This window comes from Ambystoma mexicanum, chromosome 6p, assembly GCF_040938575.1.
Source record: "Ambystoma mexicanum isolate Mex_15411 chromosome 6p, UKY_AmexF1_1, whole genome shotgun sequence".
In the NCBI taxonomy this organism is placed as follows: domain Eukaryota; kingdom Metazoa; phylum Chordata; class Amphibia; order Caudata; family Ambystomatidae; genus Ambystoma; species Ambystoma mexicanum.
In genome coordinates this window covers 1477190478-1477209765 of record NC_090935.1, presented here as the reverse complement: position 1 = coordinate 1477209765, position 19288 = coordinate 1477190478, and the positions used below count along the sequence as shown (strand labels likewise).

The 19288-nt window shown below is 47.2% G+C and overlaps 1 protein-coding gene across 1 annotated transcript in view; it reads right to left on the bottom strand.

Moving 5' to 3' along the window:
- LOC138511068 (uncharacterized) overlaps positions 1-19288 on the bottom strand; it is a 3073423-nt gene that overhangs the window by 1727184 nt on the left and 1326951 nt on the right. The gene's annotated exons all lie outside the window — the stretch shown is intronic.

Sequence of the window (19288 nt, the reverse complement as noted above, 5' to 3'; positions counted from 1 at the left end):
TTCGGTTCCCAGAACTACATGTGCGGACTAGTCTTTTGGGTGTGGTTCAGCCCAGTGGCACCTGGGATACCCAGAGACTATTTAAGCTACACCCAAGCTGAGAAGCATGCTTTGCGTTTTCTGCACCTGCAGCGTGACACTCACCGTGTTCGGATCGGTCTCCAGTGGGCCTGCATCTTTCTTCTGCGCTCAGCTCCTGCAAGAACACCGTTAGGAACAGCCTTACCTTGCAGCCCTTCTGCCCATCATTCAACGCTCCTTCCGTTCTGAGGGCATCTTCGGCAGTTTCATTCCCATCCCAGCACGCCGCTTCCTAATGAAGAGGAAAAGAACAGAGAAAAGGCATTTGTAAGCATTTTACAGCTCTTCGCTTATTTTTTTTCAAATACTGTACGAGCTTCAAACGCTTACCTGAATCCCAGCCGCTCTGGGGCAACTGTGTCTCCGGAACTCCTCATCCATCTGTGAGGGGGAAAAGACACTCCAGGTTAGCGTGGAAACATCTAGAGGCGCTGTATACCGCCCTTACTCACCGCATTTGTTCTTCATAACCGGCATCCACGCTGACGTCGCGGCACCTAATTGACACAGAAAAAGAACTCTGTTCAATACAAATACGAAAAGGGTGCATCGCGCATCGCGCTCTCACCTACCTTCAGCGCCACTCATCTCAGCAGCACGCCACCATCCCCGGACGCCGGCCATCATCTAAGAAGGAAAGGAACGGAGTTAGAGACCTGTTCAAAGACTCATTATACTTACCAGTCGGAGTCTCGTCAGTGAAGTAACTGGGCACCAACGAGCCCGCATCAATCAACGCGCCCCTGCGCTGAAAGCAGGACGGAGAGCACACCATCCAAGAAAACAAGGTGAGCTGTGGATCAAAGGGAAGGGTTGGACCCTGGGGAGGAAGGGGTTCAAGCACACAGAGGCAATAGGGAGTTAAGCTCTACTTATCCTGTGTTTCAGGCCCAGTCGCCAGTCGAATAGCCTCCAGGGAAGGGTTCGAGGTCGTAAGAGGCCAGGACCTGCAGAGTGACATCCCCGTGGATACTAGGTGAGCATTACAGTGCCTCATTCAATCTGGCTGAGCCATGCTCATTCAGCCAATGAGACAGAAGGGCATTCATGCAGGCAGGCAGCCAATCAGCTCACAGGCATTTAGGCAATTCACTTCCACCCCGACACCCATAACAAAGAATGTGGATTGGGGCAAGCACCCAGCCTTTCAGCACACCCCACTGCATGAATGTCAGTTTCAGGCGGGGCTGTCTCATTCATTGTGTCACACACACACATAAACCAGACACCCATAACATAGAATGCATATTGGTCACTAACTCTATTCACAAAGGTCCCAACCCAAGGGTTTACCCACAACATACAGTCAATGGGAAGGCTCCACCCAGTCTGGCCTGGACTTGCACAAAATACCATATATGGTTCTTCTAGCCAACTAACAGTCAGGGGAAGGGACAGAATCAGGGTGTCCCAGGACTTTGGGAAAACAAGGTAAAAGGCAATAGAAACCAAGAGGTCCCAGGTCCTATCTTGCCTTCTATCAGAAATCCACTGATTCCTTTGGCAGGGCCTGGGTATCCCAAAATGGAGGATACTCAGAGTTCCTGTCATATAAGCATGAAGCTGCCACCCGCCCATACCCTGCACTGTGAACAACACACAGATGCCCAAAAACATACACTAGGGGTAAAGGGCTGTACCCCAACCAATGTGTGCCATAAGGGTATCCCAAAGGTCTCTGTTCACCATGATCAAAAAGAGGAAGAGCTCCATTGCCAGGGGTCCCAACTGAACTCCTGTGCAGAAAATAACACAGAACACATATGATAAGGGAGTACAGGACAGGGCCATGGAGGCCCTGTCCCTCCAATGCATTTCCAGCATCATGGGGTGGCACCCAAAGTTACTTAAATATGCAAAGAACAAGGGGGGTCCTGGGAGTCCCGGTTACGAGAGCCTTATCCTAGTGAGCTAAAGAATCTGGGTAAGGATCTCTTAAACCGGGACTAATGTCCGGCAGAGGGACTCCCAGGACCCTCCTGTTAATTTGCATCATTTAAGTAACTTTGGGTCTCACCCTAAGTTACTAGGGGAATCCAGACGTGGACCCCTTGCTCACTATTCTTAGAGAGGCACAGCTCCAACATACTGATGAGGTCCAACCAGACCGAAACACGTATCTGGGGTTGCTGTTGGTACTCTTGTTCAGAGGAGAATTGCCTAGCATTTTGGTGCTGGACTGCCCCAGAGCAGGACAAAGACTGACATGTTTTGGATATTTCTCCTCTATGAAAGATGGTGAGCTAAAGAATCTGGGTAAGGCTCTCGTAACCAAGACTAATGTCCGGAAAAGGGACTCCCAGGGCCCCCTTGTTAATTTACACCATTTAAGTAACTTTGGGTCTCACCGTAAATTACTAGGGGAATCCAGAAGTGGACCCCTTGCTCACTATTCTTAGCGAGGCACAGCTCAACCCTACTGATGATGTCCAACCAGACCGAAACATGTGTCTGGGGTTGCTGTTGGTACTCTTGTTCAGAAGAGAATTATCTAGCATTTTGGTGCTGGACTGCACCAGTGCAGGACAAAGACTGATATGTTTTGGATATTTCCCCTCTGTGAAAGGTAGTGAGCTAAAGAATCTGGGTAAGTCTCTCGTAACCAGGACTAATGTCCGGCAAAGGGACTCCCAGGACCCCTAGTTAATATGCATCATTTAAGTAACTTGGGGTCTCACCCTAAGTTACTAGGGGAATCCAGACGTGGACCCCTTGCTCACTATTCTTAGCGAGGCAAAGCTCCACCCTACTGATGACATCCAACGGGAACGAAACACGTGTCTGGGATTGCTGTTGATACTCTTGTTCAGAGAAGAATTGCCTAGCATTTTGGTGCTGCACTGCCCCAGGGCAGGACAAAGATTGATATGTTTTGGAAATGTCTCCTCTGTGAAAAATAGTGAGCTAAAGAATCTGGATAAGGCTCTTGTAACTGGGACTAATGTCCGGCAGAGGGACTCCCAGGACCCCCCTGTAAATTTGCATCATTTAAGTAACTTTGGGTGTCACCCTAAGTTACTTGGGAAATCCAGACATGGACCCCTTGCTCACTATTCTTAGAGAGGCACAGCTCCACCCTACTGATGAGGTCCAATCAGACCGAAACACGTGTCTGGGGTTGCTGTTCGTACTCTTGTTCAGGGGAGAATTACCTAGCATTTTGATGCTGGACTGCCGCAGCACAGGACAAGACTGATATGTTTTGGAAATGTCTCCTCTGTGAAAGATAGTGAACTAAACAATCTGGTTAAGGCTCTCATAACCGGGACTAATGTCCAGCAGAGGGACTCCCAGGACCCCCTTGTAAATTTGCAACATTTAAATAACTTTGGGTCTCACCGTAAGTCACTAGGAAAATCCAGACATGAACCCATTGCTCACTATTCTTAGAGAGGCACAGCTCCACCCTACTGATGAGGTTCAACCAGACTGAAACACGTGTCTGGGGTTGCTGTTGGTACCCTTGTTCAGAGGAAAATTGCCTAGCATTTCGGTGAAGGACTGTCCCATGTCAGGACCAAGACTGATATGTTTTGGAAATGTCTCCTCTGTGAAAGATAGTGAGCTAAAGAATCTGGGTAAGGCTTTCATAACAGGGACTAATGTCCGACAGAGGGACTCCCAGGACCCCCTGTAAATTTGCATAATTTAAGTAACTTTGGGTCTCACCTTAAGTTAGTAGGGGAGTCCAGACATGGCCCCCTTGCTCACTATTCTTAGAGAGGCACAGCTCCATCCTACTGATGAGGTCCAATCAGACCGAAACACGTGTCTGGGGTTTCTGTTGGTTCTCTTGTTCAGAGAAAAATTGCCTAGCATTTCGGTGCTGGACTGCCCCAGGTCAGGACAAGACTGATATGTTTTGGAAATGTCTCCTCTGTGAAAGATAATGAGCTAAAGAATCTGGGTAAGGCTCTCGTAACCAGGACTTATGTCCGGCAAAGGGACTCCCAGGACCCCCTTGTTAATTTGCATCATTTGAGTAACTTTGGGTCTCACCCTAAGTTACTAGGGGAATCCAGATGTGGACCCCTTGCTCACTATTCTTCGAGAGGCACAGCTACATCATACTGATGAGGTCCAACCAGACCGAATCACGTGTCTGGGGTTGCGGCTGGTACTGTTGTTCAGAGGAAAATTGCCTAGCATTTCGGTGCTGGATAGCCCCAGGTCAGGACAAAGACTGATATGTTTTGGAAATGTCTCCTCTGTGAAAGATAGTGAGCTAAAGAATATGGGTAAGGCTCTCGTAACCAGGATTTATGTCCGGCAAAGGGACTCCCAGGACCCCCTTGTTAATTTGCATCATTTAAGTAACTTTGGGTCTCACCCTAAGTTACTAGGGGAATCCAGACGTGGACCCCTGGCTCACTATTGTTAGTGAGGCACAGCTCCACCCTACTGATGACGTCTAACCAGAATGAAACCTGTGTCTGGGATTGCTGTTGGTACTTTTGTTCAGAGGAGAATTACCTAGCATTTTGGTGCTGCACTGCCCCAGCGCAGGACAAAGACTGATATTTTTTGGAAATGTCTCCTCTGTGAAAGATAGTGAGCTAAAGAATCTGGGTAAGGCTCTCGTAACTGGGACTAATGTCCGGCAGAGGGACTCCCAGGACCCCCCTGTAAATTTGCATCATTTAAGTAACTTTGGGTCTCACCCTAAGTTACTTGGGAAATCCAGACATGGACCCCTTGCTCACTATTCTTAGAGTGGCACAGCTCCACCCTAATGATGAGGTCCAATCAGACCGAAACACGTGTCTGGGGTTGCTGTTCGTACTCTTGTTCAGAGGAGAATTACCTAGTACTTTGGTGCTGGACTGCCCCAGCGCAGGACAAAGACTGACATGTTTTGGATATTTCCCCTACGTGAAACTAGTGAGCTAAAAAATCTGGGTAAGGCTTTCATAACAGGGACTAATGTCCGACAGAGGGACTCCCAGGAGCCCCTGTAAATTTGCATAATTTAAGTAACTTTGGATCTCACCTTAAGTTAGTAGGGGAGTCCAATCATGGCCCCCTTGCTCACTATTCTTAGAGAGGCACAGCTCCACCCGACTGATGAGGTTCAACCAGACTGAAACACGTGTCTGGGGTTGCTGTTGGTACCCTTCTTCAGAGGAAAATTGCCTAGCATTTCGGTGAAGGACTGTCCCATGTCAGGAACAAGACTGATATGTTTTGGAAATGTCTCCTCTGTGAAAGATAGTGAGCTAAAGAATCTGGGTAAGGCTTTCATAACAGGGACTAATGTCCGACAGAGGGACTCCCAGGACCCCCTGTAAATTTGCATAATTTAAGTAACTTTGGGTCTCACCTTATGTTAGTAGGGGAGTCCAGACATGGCCCCCTTGCTCACTATTCTTAGAGAGGCACACCTCCACCCTACTGATGAGGTCCAATCAGACCGAAACACGTGTCTGGGGTTGCTGTTGGTACTCTTGTTCAGAGGAAAATTGCCTAGCATTTCGGTGCTGGACTGCCCCAGGTCAGGACAAGACTGATATGTTTTGGAAATGTCTCCTCTGTGAAAGATAGTGAACTAAAGAATCTGGTTAAGGCTCTCATAACTGGGACTAATGTCCGGCAGAGGGATTCCCAGGACCTCCTGTAAATTTGCATCATTTAAGTAACTTTGGGTCTCACCCTAAGTTACTAGGGGAATCCAGACATGGACCCCTTGCTCACTATTCTGAGAGAGGCATAGCTCCATCATACTGATGAGGTCCAACCAGACCGAAACATGTGTCTGGGGTTGCTGTTTGTACTCTTGGTCAGAGGAGAATTGCCTAGAATTTTGGTGCTGGAATGCCCCAGGGCAGGACAAAGACTGATATGTTTTGGATATTTCTCCTCTGTGAAAGATAGTGAGCTACAGAAACTGGGTAAGGCTCTCGTAACCAGGACTAATGTCTGGCAAAGGAACTCACAGGACCCGCTTGTTAATTTGCATCCGTTAAGTAACTTGGGGTCTTACCCTAAGTTACTAGGGGTATCCAGACGTGGACCCCTTGCTCACTATTCTTAGCGAGGTACAGCTCCACCCTACTGATGACATCCAACCAGACCGAAACACGTGTCTGGGATTGCTGTTGGTACTCTTGTTCAGAGGAGAATTACCTAGCATTTTGGTGCTGGACTGCCCCAGCGCAGGACAAAGACTGATATGTTGTGGATATTTCCCCTTTGTGAAAGATAGTGAGCTAAATAATCTGGGTAAGGCTCTCATAACCGGGACTAATGGCCGGCAGAGGGACACCCAGGAGCCCTAGTTAATTTGTATAATTTAAGTAACTTTGGGTCTCACCCTAAGTTACTAAGGGAATCCAGACGTGGACCCCTTGCTCACAATTCTTAGAGAGGCACAGCTCCACCCTACTTATGAAGTCCAACCAGACCGAAACACGTGTCTGGGGTTGCTGTTGCTTCTCTTGTGCAGAGGAGAATTGCCTAGCATTTTCGGTGCTGGACTGCCCCAGGGTGGGACAAAGATTGATATATAGTTGACAGTTCTCTTCTGTGAAAGGATGGTGGGCTAAAGACTCTGGTTGAGACAATCCACATGGAAGTACACATCCCCCTACACCGACATAGGCTCAGCAAGCCAATCACTGTACACCACAGCGCAACACTGCTGGCTGTGCAGCAGTGCCCCATACAACCATGCCAGTACCATAGAATAAGCCACCACACCCACTCCCACAAAGTGTGTGCCACTCAGGGAAGGGATTTGAGGGCATGAAGGACCACAAGCCTGCAAGCTACATATCAGCAACCGCAGCATGGACACCCTGCCCTCCCCACACACAAGCCAAGGACCAACTGGCCATGTGTCACACACTCATTGCTGCAACCATCTCCACAATAATATGGCCACATGCCATCTGCCCTGACCAACCATGCCCATCTGTTCGAATGTGTGGGGTTCCACTCTGTACCATGGCAAATGTGCCTTGCCTGCCAACACACATGGACAAATCATACCTGAAAAAATGTCCTATGTCCCCTACAGACACTCACGCATCACCAGAGGCATTGGACGAGGACGAGTGGGCAGGCCCATCTGGGTGTGGCACATCCAGGCACTCAAGGTCAGCCACCACCCCACAACGGCGAAGACAGGCTACGCCTAGGCAGATGGCCCGCTGTGAGACACTGCAACCCAGCAAGGCCAAACCTACGGCAACACCACACACTGCATCCACTCCCACAACTGTATAGAATGAGACTGAGGCCACATCTTGAGGCTGGCCAACTATAGAGGCACAGAGGGACATCAGCCCAGTGTCACTGCCTGCAGAAGGGCCACAAAACCCAGAGAGACCTCACTGCCACCAGCATGCTCATACACCTGAGCCAGACATTGATATACCATCCTATGTCACCCCTGCCTAGAGCCACTGCATAACCCCCCCCCCCCCCTCCATTCGGCACACACCACCAAGCAACACCGTGCCCCAGAGGCTAGAGGAGATGGAGAGGTGAAAGAGGGAGATGGAGGCAATTGGTCATACCCATTCTGAACACCTGTAGGCGATCTGTGACAGCCCGCAAAGTGCCACCCACAGGGTTGTGCGGCCCATGTCAAGGAACCGGGCGGAAGCAGCTGCCAGCACTGCCGCCCAGACAGTGTATGGGCAGAGGGTCAGGGAGATGACCGAAGGGGTCCTGGCACTTGCAGAGGCTGTCTGCGAGAGCACAGAGGTCACAGTTCAACGACAGCAACTGAGGAGTCACAGCAGGGTATAGCCAGGTGCAGGTCCCACTGCCATTTGGGCTCAAGATCACCAGGAGATGGCATGGGGGGAAAGAGGCCATGGAGATAAATTAAATGTATTTATTTATTGTGCATTTGTAAGGCGCTTATACATCAAGTAAATTATGTTTCAAAGTGCTCACAGGGTAACCGGGAGGGAGCATGGGAATGAAAATCAAATAAAACAATGAAAGACTGAAGAAGTCCTACTAGGCCTTCTGAGCATTCAGAACGTGCAAGTGCATGGAGAGAAGGGATGAGGGAACGGGGGGGATAAGTGCTAGGTGTATCAAGCGGGAAGTGCTAGGGTGTGAGCAGCTGTAAGTGCCTAGGTGCAGTGGTCAGCTGCCATACATAGGTAAGTGCAGGCCTGTGGTGACATATGCCAGTGTGTGCCATGTCAAGTGCCTGGGGCGGACTGAGGCTGAAGGCGAATGGGTGTGGGAGGCCAGGACCCAAGAGGACACATAAGCGCCCTGGTCACCAGTCTCTGCAAATGTGGGGTTTTAGCACAGGAGGGAGAGAGGGAAGGAGGAGGTGACAAGGAGAGTCTTGAGGAGCGTCTGGAATTTGAGGAGATATGGCTCAAGATGAAGAGGAAGGGGGACGCTGTTCCAAAGGATTGAGCCTGCAGAGGAAAGAGATCGTCCACCAGCTCGCTGTTTAGTGAAGCGCTTGAAGCACAGGGAGTTGGTGCCGGAGGATTTTAGGCAGAATCACATGCATACCCTTTGGGAACACCACACACAATTAAGACTATAAGTGACAGCACAAATTCACCTTTGGTATAAGCCTGTACTACACAGGAAAGCGATGGCTGAGCAGCCAGACTTATCTCAAGAGTAAAGTGAGCAGTATCAATAGTTACACAAAGGACTGCAATTACTATGATTCAAACAAACACTGACTCAAGGTTTCTGAGTAAAAGAATATACATTTATTTACACATCAGTTATAAAACATTTCACTATTATCAAGCAGTTTAAAAATCACAATCTTAATACACTACACCACACCCAATAGATTCTGTACAAGTTAGGCTCAAAATGAAATGTGAGCAAAATGGCACTCCAGTAATTTCAAAGGGAGGGAAAGACAAAGTTAGACAGAAGTTGAACAGCACCAACAAGTAAATAAGCAGGGCAATCTAGAAAAAGGAACTACAGTGAGGAAATCAAATCAAGAGGCCTGGGCCAAAGTCAATGGACCAAAGTCTTTGCAGAGGATCACACAGTTCAGGGTAGTTTGCGGTTAAGTCTTTGCCAAGAGTTCAGAACGAAGTTGGTCAGATGAAAAGTTACTTTAAAGAAGAGAAGGACGAGCCCTCGGATTGGCAAAAGATTTCCCACACTTTCACCGCGGCTGGACGAAACGAACAACCGGGTTAGCACAGTACCTGTAGAGCAGAAGAATGCTGTGACTGAGGCAGACGTTCCTGGCAAGTCCTGCAGGCTCACCGTTCCTGAAGCGACATATTCGGACTGACAAGAAGGAGGAAGAGTGGAGGGTCCTGAACTGCCGATGGAAGAAACCAGCAGCGGAGCAAAGCGACGAATAAAAGGTGCACTCCTCAAAACCCAAGCAGGGTCCGATCCTCCGGGCTATCCGGTTCACTGTAGCTGTGCACAACAAATTCGACCAGAGGAGGGAGGCCTGGCTTGCAGTTTGGTGAACTGGTTGTTCCCACCAGCAAGGGGAGAAGATTCCTTGCAGATCTTCCCTGTCGTCGAAGTTTGGAGATTTGGACCAGCAGCAGGGCTTCACCATGAAGTTCAGTCGTGGTAGAGGTCCTCTTCTGTCAGCTTCTCATCGGTTCCCTCGATCCAGTGGTGACTCTGCCTTCTCAGTCCCAGAGACCTGCTTTTTTATGCAGTTTTCCCCCATTCACACAGCCTGGCTTTCAATCACACAGCAGGGTGGCTGTCCTGGCGGGACAGTCACCTAGCCAATCAAACAGGAGTACGACTTGGGTTACCAAGGGAACCCATGGCAGGCCTCCTAAAACCCCTCCCTCACATCCTGCCTACCCAGACTTTCAGGCGCCTAAGGAGGGCTTCTGTGCAGAAGCCTGCCAAAGGTCGGCGAACAAAGGGACCAAACCTGGCTTGGCGCGCAGAGTAAAATACCAGAATGACTTTTACAAAATGAAATGGCGAATAAACCCAGCGGGAATCAAATAAAAACATATATGGTCCAGCGGGTTTAAGTTCGAGGCTAGTAAAAAAATACCAGGGCTATTTAAAATTAACCACGGTAGGAGAAATAGTGTAGATACCACTGCCACCAGCCAAATCTTAATGAAAAGGGAACTAAACAATGCTCCATGAGAGACAAACAAAAAGGGATAACTACTAACTCTTTCCAGTACTCTATGTAAGATAGGTTGTACTGGGTCTGTGGTTTTTAAAAAAAGACTAATAAAGTCAATGGCAACTTTACATGTTCTGGGAGACAGTAGTCAGTCCCAGAAATTGGAGTTGGAGTTGGGAAGTCTAAAAAGAAAACCCTGTGTCACTGCACTGAAGGTGCTGTGTAACACACAGTAAAAAGATGATGCCTTTTGATTAGGTGAGGCTCCACAGTCTATGAACACAAAAATGTTAAACACACACAGCAAAACACATGTAAGAGTGGGAAAAAAAGCTCACACTCTTACCAGGTGAAAAAAATAAATCCTAGAGATTCAGCAAAGCTGCTGAGGGACTCAGTAGGCAAGGGAAATTAGGAAGAAAAATTGGGTAGGTCCCGAAATTTTTGTTTTAGGGGAATTTAAGCAGTATAGGGACCATTTAGATAGAATTTAGAACAAACAAAACTGCTAAATTACACCTCTCCTAGTCTACCTTTAGAAGGAGTCAGAAGAAACAACAAACCACTGGATAGATTATCTAATTTATCTGTCCAGGTAATTATGCCAAACAGATAATCATTTAAAAAAACATTTTAATCTGCATTCATTTCAGTACAAAATCGTGCTGTGTGTGCTGTCCAAAGGCATCACAAACATTTAAGAAGAATTTTATAAAAAATAATTTAAGAAAAACAGTCCAAAATCATCGCATTTTTATACCAATGTTAACTTGTGTTGGTGGGTGACATTCATAATTTATCACATTGACAACAAAATTTATAACCAAACAATTAATAATGGCAGGGCGTTAGCTGAGAGTTCGTTTGAGAAAAGACAACTTAGTTTGGATGTCTGTGGGATGTCTACATATGTTTCGGCTGAACAGATTGTCGTCAACACCTTCCCTGGTGTTCCGCTGTTTTTATTATAGCCCTCTTCAGGACGGAGTGTAGTTATTGGTGAGTTGACAGAAAAAGTTCAATCTCAATCCCCGATGTGTCAAATAATTGTTGGAAACTAAAAGATGAAGAGAATTCATAGGGTTGTTTTAGGTAGATAAATACATATTTAAAAAACTGAATGGCAATTTCCATTTAGTGTAGAGATTTTTCTTCTACGAAAGTTTGTTCTACAGACCTTGTTTAATCATAAAGTGGTTAGACTAGAGCGTGTGTCATTTTACACCAGGATGTCACTTCCTTCTTGGTGATTGCATTTTGTGCGTAGAAATTAGCCATTTTGGAGAATTCTTCCAGGAGCGTACAGATCTGGAGGGAGAGTATTTAGTGAGAGTGAGTTGTATATAGTGTGGTCCCCAGCCTCAGACAGCTTTATGGATAATGCAGAGGGAATTGAATTTGATCCTTGCAGCAACAGGAAGCCAGTGGAGCATTTTTAGGGCTTGACATATGCGGTCCCTGAGCTTGAGGCCAAGGATAAGTCTCGCAACCCTATTCTGGATTAGCTGGAGGGGTTGTAGAGAAGAAGTGGGTAAATTAAGGAAAGGGCTATTGCAATAATCAAGCCTAGATAGAACCAGAGCTCTAAAGACTTTGAGCTTCCAGGGGAAAGTGAGGAAGAAAGAATTCATTTGAGGTAGAGTTGAAATTGGGCCTTCTTGGCAAGGTCCTGAATGTGAGGGAGGAACGAAAGAGAGGAGTCGAAGATGACTCCAAGGTTTCTGGCTTCAGTTGAGGGAGAAGGGGTAGAGCCTATAGAAGGTGACCAGAGTGAGGGGAAAAAAGAGGGAGTAGGAGTCCCAATAGGAAGGATCTCAGACTTGCTGGTGTTGAGGCAGAGATCATTGGAAGTACACCAAGAATGGATGGCAGATAGGCAGTCAGGCATGATATGATATGATAGGTTTTTTATAACACGCTTAATACCCAGAGGGTTCTAAGCGCGGACCCGGGGATCGAACCTATGTTGCTCGATCTCGTCTTGCCGTTGTCCTTGAGCTATCCACCCGTGAATGGTGGAAGAAGTAAGGAGAGGGTCAGATGGAAGTTTGAAGAAGAGTTGTGTGTCATCTGCGTAATAGTGGAAGTTAGAGGAGAAGGTGGAAATGAGGGGTGCAAGCGGGGGCAAGATAGGTGTTAAAGAGCTAGGGGAAATGATTGGAGCCCTGGGGGACACCACAGGTGGAGATAGAGGTGGGGAGGAGAAAGAGCCCAGAATAACCTGGGATGGATGGTCATTTAGGAAGGAGGTCAGCCAGTTCAGTGCCCGGTCTGAGATACAAGGGTATTGTGGAGCCGTTTTATGAGAATGGAGTGGTTGACCGTATCAAATGCAGAGGAGAGATCAAGTAGAATGAGAACAACTGGAGAGTTAGAGTCAAGAGATGCAAGCAGTTACACACGGCTGTTCAGAAGAGCATTTTCTGTGCCTCTGGATGTTCAGAATCCAGATTGATGGTCGTGGAGGCAGCCAACAAGTTCAGTGTGCTGGGTCAATTGGGGGAAGACCAGCTTCTCTAGAATTTCCCAAGGAAGGCAGTGATAGAGATAGGGCGGTATTTGGTTGGACAAGACGGGTCTGCAGAAGGTTTTTTCAGGGGGGGGGGCACACCAGGGAGTGCTTGAGGGAGGAAGGGATGATCCAGTAACAAAAGAGTGGTTGCAGAAATCAGCAAGTGCAGGGGCAAGAGAGCCAATATTGTCCTTAATGGTTCTGGAGTAACAGAGGGAGACCTATTTGGAGGAGACCTTCATGGAGCGGACAACTCTGGTGACCTCATCAGATGTGATAGGAGAGAAGGGGAGAGAAAGGCAGCGGTAGGATGAGAGGCCATAGAAGGCAGGGGGCTGCAGGAAGGGGGGGCACAAGGGTACCCAGGATGTCCTGTGTTTTTGCATTGAAGTATATAGCCAGTGCGTAGCAGAGGGCTTGGGAGGGAAGAAGTCAGAAGGAGACTGCAGAAGGTTTAGCTAGTTCCCTGCAGATTTTACAGAGTTCAGCCGTGTTGTTAGATGCACCAGAGATGCAAGCCTGGATGTGGACCCATTTCTTGCTAGGTGCAAGAGGTCTCCATCTTTGAAGGTTTTCCAAGGAGGAAAACGGGTCATGGTACACCAGTCGGGGGGCAGAGAGAGTGGAAGACGGAGTAGCAGGTGTGGGAAGGAAGCTAATAAGGGAGTAGGAGGTTGGATTGAGGACCCTGAACCAAGATAGTGCCAGTGTGATAGACATTAATGATACACCTGGATAATGCAAAGCCCGCCAAGAGGACTTCCCATTTAGTGCCACCATTAATGGGTGAGGATTTGTGAGGAGAGTAGAGATGAGATGGAGTCCATAGATCTGGTGAGGGGACAGAAACGAGGATATCAGTGAAGATCTGTCTACAGGTTGCGCTGACATAGGTGTTTGCGATAGGCAGGCCAGGGTTGGTAGTTAGGTTATGTTTTTAAAGCTTTTTTCTTTCAGACTTCGTGAGAGAGGGAGGATAGGTGATGGTTTAGCAGTTAGAGTAGATAGGGGAGATGGTAAGTGCCATAGGGGCAGCGGCGGGTAGTTGGAAGAAATAGGAGGGGATGCACAGCACAGTCTGAGCACAAACTCACCAAGCAGCCTAGTAGCCAAGGGAAGCAAGAGAACAGATACACTAGGAACACTTTAGTATCACAGATGTGTGCAGAGATTGTCATGACCCTTACCCCTGGCCCTCACTGGCATGTCAGCCTTCCAGTTAGGGCCAGGTCAAAGGCCTTAAAACCTCATCCAAGACTCTCTTGTTGTCAGTCCTGGGGCCTTTGGCGCCAGGCTCATAACCATCATGAAGACCAACATTAGAATGGGACTATTTACTTGGGACTATTTAACTTAGGGGGTTCAGCCAACATGGAGGCACACACATAGCTCAGTTACAAGGAACTGAGCTAAGCGGTCTAGCCTTTTGGGTGTGGCAGGCCTGGGACTAATTTACCTGGACTACTTTGGGTGTGGCAGGCCTGGGACTATTTTACCTGGACTACTTTACCTGAGACTATTTAAACCGCACCGAAACAGCAGAACATGCTTCGCGTTATTCTGCTGTGGGCAGCGTAATGCTCACCGTGTCCAGTTCTTTGATGCCAGCTTACCTGAAACCAAGGACTTGCAAAGAGAGAAAGAACACTACAAAACTTACCTGGAACAGTATCCTGTCTTCAATCCATCGCCGACTTCAGTTCCACTCACCTGAAGGTCCGAACTCCATCATCCGGCACCGCGTGTATCCTGGAATACCATAACCTGGAAAGAGGAGAAAGAAAGACAGCATTAGTAAGCGTTTACTCATGTTTGCTCCCGAACGAAGAAAGCCACACAATTCTTACCTCGGTAGTCATCTCCTGGTCAGTATCATCGCTGGAACATTACGGCGCTCGGTGAGGAACATTGCTTCCTGCAACGAGAGAAAAGACACAGGTTAGCAATACAAATGGCGAAACAGCGCAGTGCATCTCGCATTACTCACCGGACAGCATCGCGCACACCGCGCTTTTGCCTACCGGCCCATGCTCATCTTCAAACTGCATGACAACACGAAAATACCGTCCATACCTAAAAGGAAAGAAGCAAGACATTAGTATTCAAACTAAGACGAACATAAGAACTGCATATAAAGACTGTAAAGCAGCAAACCTACTGAGTGGCAGCAGGCCTGGATTCCCACAGGGGGGCTTGCACCAGTGAAGTAACTTGGTCGCTGCTCGCCCGCCTCACATCTATGTGCCCCTGCCACGAGGAGCAGGATGGAGAATCCACCTTTTACAATATTAAGGTGAGGAGAAGGCCCAAGGGGGAGGAAGGAGTTGAGGCCAAGGGAGGTGGGAAAACAAAGACAATCTGGTATTGAATCCAGCTCTCCTATATTGCAGACCCATCTTTAACCAGAGGCCTTACCAAGGGACCGGGAGAGGGTTTGAGAGTGCAAATCATCCAACCAGGGCTGGGTGACATCCCCATGCATACCAGGTGAGCGTAACAGAGATGTTAGAAAACACACCAGGCTTTGAGTTTACAAAAAGACACAAAATGCAATGCAAAAAGTGGTGCAGGGACGTTAAAAAACACAGAGTACTCGCATACAGCAATTCACGACGAACGGACGACAACAAGCCGCACACACCCGTGCCTCACTATAGGACGTGGAGAGTAGCCATAGAAAATCTCTTGTGATTTTGCCATTTCCTTTGAAACATACCCATTACAGTGCATACGTAAAGCAAGGACTACTCAAGAACCTCAGGATACATAATGCATAGCATTTTTTATGAATACTTTCCATAATTGTTTCCATGCATCAGTATACCTCCAAACCGTACTAACCCCTGAAGATCCGTCACCACCCAGACGGTGAAACACGTGTTGGGTAACAGAACGGGCAACAAAACAAATAAAGGAACAACATAGTTAACTCATGGTTAACAGACTCAATGGAACTGTGATAACAACTTGGAAACATAAGAGGGCCTAGACTCTGACCAAATACTTCTGATTATTCTAGACTCGAAACTTAGTGAATCTCCAACTGTGAAGCCACAGTGATTTAAAATATTCAACTTCATTCTAACTGTGAAGTAATAGTGTTTGCAAGCAATTTGACTCCACAACTGGTAATTCAGTCAACCTTGAACTGTGAAGCAACATAAGTCAACCTTGAACTGTGAAGCAACTGTGACTTAATTTATCCATTTCATCAACCGTAAACTGAATCCATTTGTGAACCAATAGGAAATACTGAATTCATAAACCTGGATCCATCCGTGAATTATCAGGAGATACTGAATTTGTAAACCAACAAGTGCAACCAATTTCTTTTTGTTCTAAACAGAGAATTACTGTGATTTTTTGTTTCATCCACAATAGGACTTTTTGAATTATATGCACTTTAATTTCTAAGTTTTTGTCTTCGATGTTCAACCACCTGGGAATGCACCTAATTAAACTATACCAATTTGGGTAAAAGCACTTATTGTGATATAACAGTCTATATAAATTTTTTTCTAGATCATATAACTATTTCAGCCTGGGCTAAGTACTGAGGGTTGCCAGTCAATTCGTCGAAAAAAATTGGTCGACCAGACAAATGGTCGAATCAAATTGGTCGAAAACCATTTTGTCGAAATTTTTTTTTTTCTATTTTAACCCTTTTTTTTTTTTTTTTGGGGGGGTCCCCCCCCAACCCCCTTTTTTTCTCTAAAAACCCATTTTTTAACAAAACGAAAACCCAAAAAATAAATATATAAATAAAAAAAAAATTCCGACGAAATGGTTTTCGACCAAATTGCGTCGACCAAATTGCAGTCGACCAGTTTTTTTTCGACGAGTTGACTGGACACCCTGAAGAACATATCTTCACAGAACATATTAGTATCACAATCTAGTTATTAGTGGGGCGCGAAACACCTAGAGGTCTAAATAGATAGATATTTAGTTTTGTTCCCTTTGCAGTCTAAGGGCAATAGACCTCAGTCTCGCAGCTCCACTCCCCCTCTCTCTCTAACATCTTGAGGAGCGCAGGAATCAGCCTAAAACTGTTCCAGTTTATATTAACGTTAAAAAAACACACAAGGCTTTCAGCTTTCAAAAATACACAAAAGGCAATGCAGAATGTGGTGCAGAGATGATGAAAAACACACCAGGCTTTGAGTTTGCACAATGACACAAAATGCAATGCAGAATGTGGTTCGGGGATGTTAAAAAACACACCAGGCTTTGAGCTTTCAAAAATTCACAAAATGCAATGAAGAATATGGTGCAGAGATGTTAAAAACACACCAGGCTTTAAGTTTGCAAAAAGATACAAAATGCAATACATGTGATGACAGAAGGAAAAGATGAGATTAAGAAAGGCAGGGAAGGTGTAATGTTGTAGGCACACCTTGGTTCAACAGTTGTTAGTGTACAGCCATCACTCACGGTTATTCTGCAAGGTGTGTTGAGTTGCAGGGCACAGGTGCGAGGAGGAACAGGTTGTCTTCCAAGGGACTGTTCCATGGTTTGCAGCAAGTTGCGAAAGGAAGAGGGAGCCTCCGAGGCCCAGACAGGCTCAAACAGGGGGCCTTAGTGTGGTCCTTGGCAGGGGCCAACGTTCATATGCCATTTTCCCGCAATTGGTCCCCAAGAGTCACACGCTAGCCAATCACCACCATTTTACCCGATGGCCGGGCTGACAATGGACATCCTGTATGCAGATGTGTCGACCATGCTCGAAGGTGCAGAACCAGCCAGCGATTACAGGCCAACACGCACACCATCACGCTTGTAGAAAACATTTTTTCACACTTTTTAAACATGGAACAAAACTTGCTGCAAAAATCGCCCAAAGCCTTTCTGGGCTTACCCGCTTGCTGCGTAGAAAGAAAATGATGCAGAGACAGTATAGGAGCCTTGTGGAACAAAGGCTCGATGGTGAGTGAGACACTTTGTGCCCTGAATGTATGTGCTGGGGAGTTGGTGGTGGGAGGGGGGAGGTAGGAGGGAGAATAGTGTGCTGGGGAGTTGGTGGTGGGAGGGAGTAGGGGGCATAGTGTGCTGGGGAGTTGGTAGTGGGCGGGGGCAGGGGATAGTGTGCTGGGGAGTTGTTGGTGGGAGGGGGGATAGTTTTCTGTGGAGTTGGTGGTGGGAGGGGGCGGGGAGATGGTGTGCTGGGGAGTTGGTGGTGGGAGGGGGTCAGGGGAGAGGGATAGTTGGGTCACATCATATTATTAAAACTTTTAAACTTGATCAATGCAAGGACATGCTTGATAATGTGACTGTCATGTTTATTAATAGAGGTGTCACACAGCCATGCATCGCTTGTGACATGTGCATGTGTCAGAAGAAATTGTCTACCAGTCCCTGGCAAGCCAGTCTCCCATCCCTCACATCATCTCTGGCAATGTTGGCATTTGCCTCTGCCAGAGGCACTGCATCCCCATCCTCTGGGGGTGGTATGTCCACATCAGAGGGTAGCATAACATTTCTCTTCAGGAAGATATTTTGCAGCATGGCACACACAAGCACAATTTTACCCACTTTCTCTGGTGCGTACATGAGGGCTCCACCGGAACGGTCGAGGCAGCAGAAACGTGCCTTTAGGAGGCCCAAAGGTACACTCTATAAGTATAGTTTTTATTATTATAATTTTTAAAATTTAAAATTCTTTATTGGAGTTTTAACATTGAACATGAACAACAAAACAACAAACCAACACTGTGACAAACATACAAATGGCACTACTTGCAGGAAGTCTCTCACAGTTTCGAAATCGTGGCGCTCACATGGTTCGCTATCGACCATTTCCCGCTATTCGTTCTGGCTGTATGGCCACGTGCCCCGTCCTGTGGACTAATGACAGGGTAGCACTGTTAGATGGTTAGACGTCGCTATCAGGGCTCTCCTATGGTCATTCAAGTTTGTACACACGCTGTTTCTGCTAACGCCCAACGATCCAAGTTGGCCCACCATGTTTCCACTCTGGGCCCTGTGTCTGTCTTCCATGCCATGGCAATCTGGCGTTTTGCTAGGATACACATCAAGTCCTTCATCTTGGCTCTGTTTTTCACGCCTTGGGAATAAGCCCCGCAAGTAGCTGTCCGGGGTCCATTGTTGCATTTGCACCCCAGCCATGGCTGCCCTAGCTTTAATGTTTTCCCAAAATATTTGTATCACCAGGCACCCAGAAAACAAGGAGCATGTCTGCATTTTTTGCGGGACATCTGGGGCAGGTGTGAGTATCTTTGTTCCCCATTTTGGACAGTCTTTTTGGGCTGAGGTATGCTCTATGGGTCAGATAGAGCTGTGTCTGCTTGAACCTTGTGTTTCTCGAGACCGTCTTTACATATCTTAGGACCCTCAACCATTCCTGGTCTGTAAAAGGCTTCTGGAGTTCCGACTCCCATTGGTCCCGCACCTGTAGTTTCTTGATGTAATTAGTTTTCATGAGCTGTTTATCAGTCGATGTCGTGTGCTCACCTTCACCGATGTCATACCACTGATCTAGGTCAATATGTTGTCCATGCTCCTCGCTGAGGTCCAGCCACCTCTTTTTGATGGTCTGGACCATGCTATTGTGCAGCATGAACTGCCCTTTGTGAATTTTGTTGTCTTCCGTGAGGGTGATGAACTCC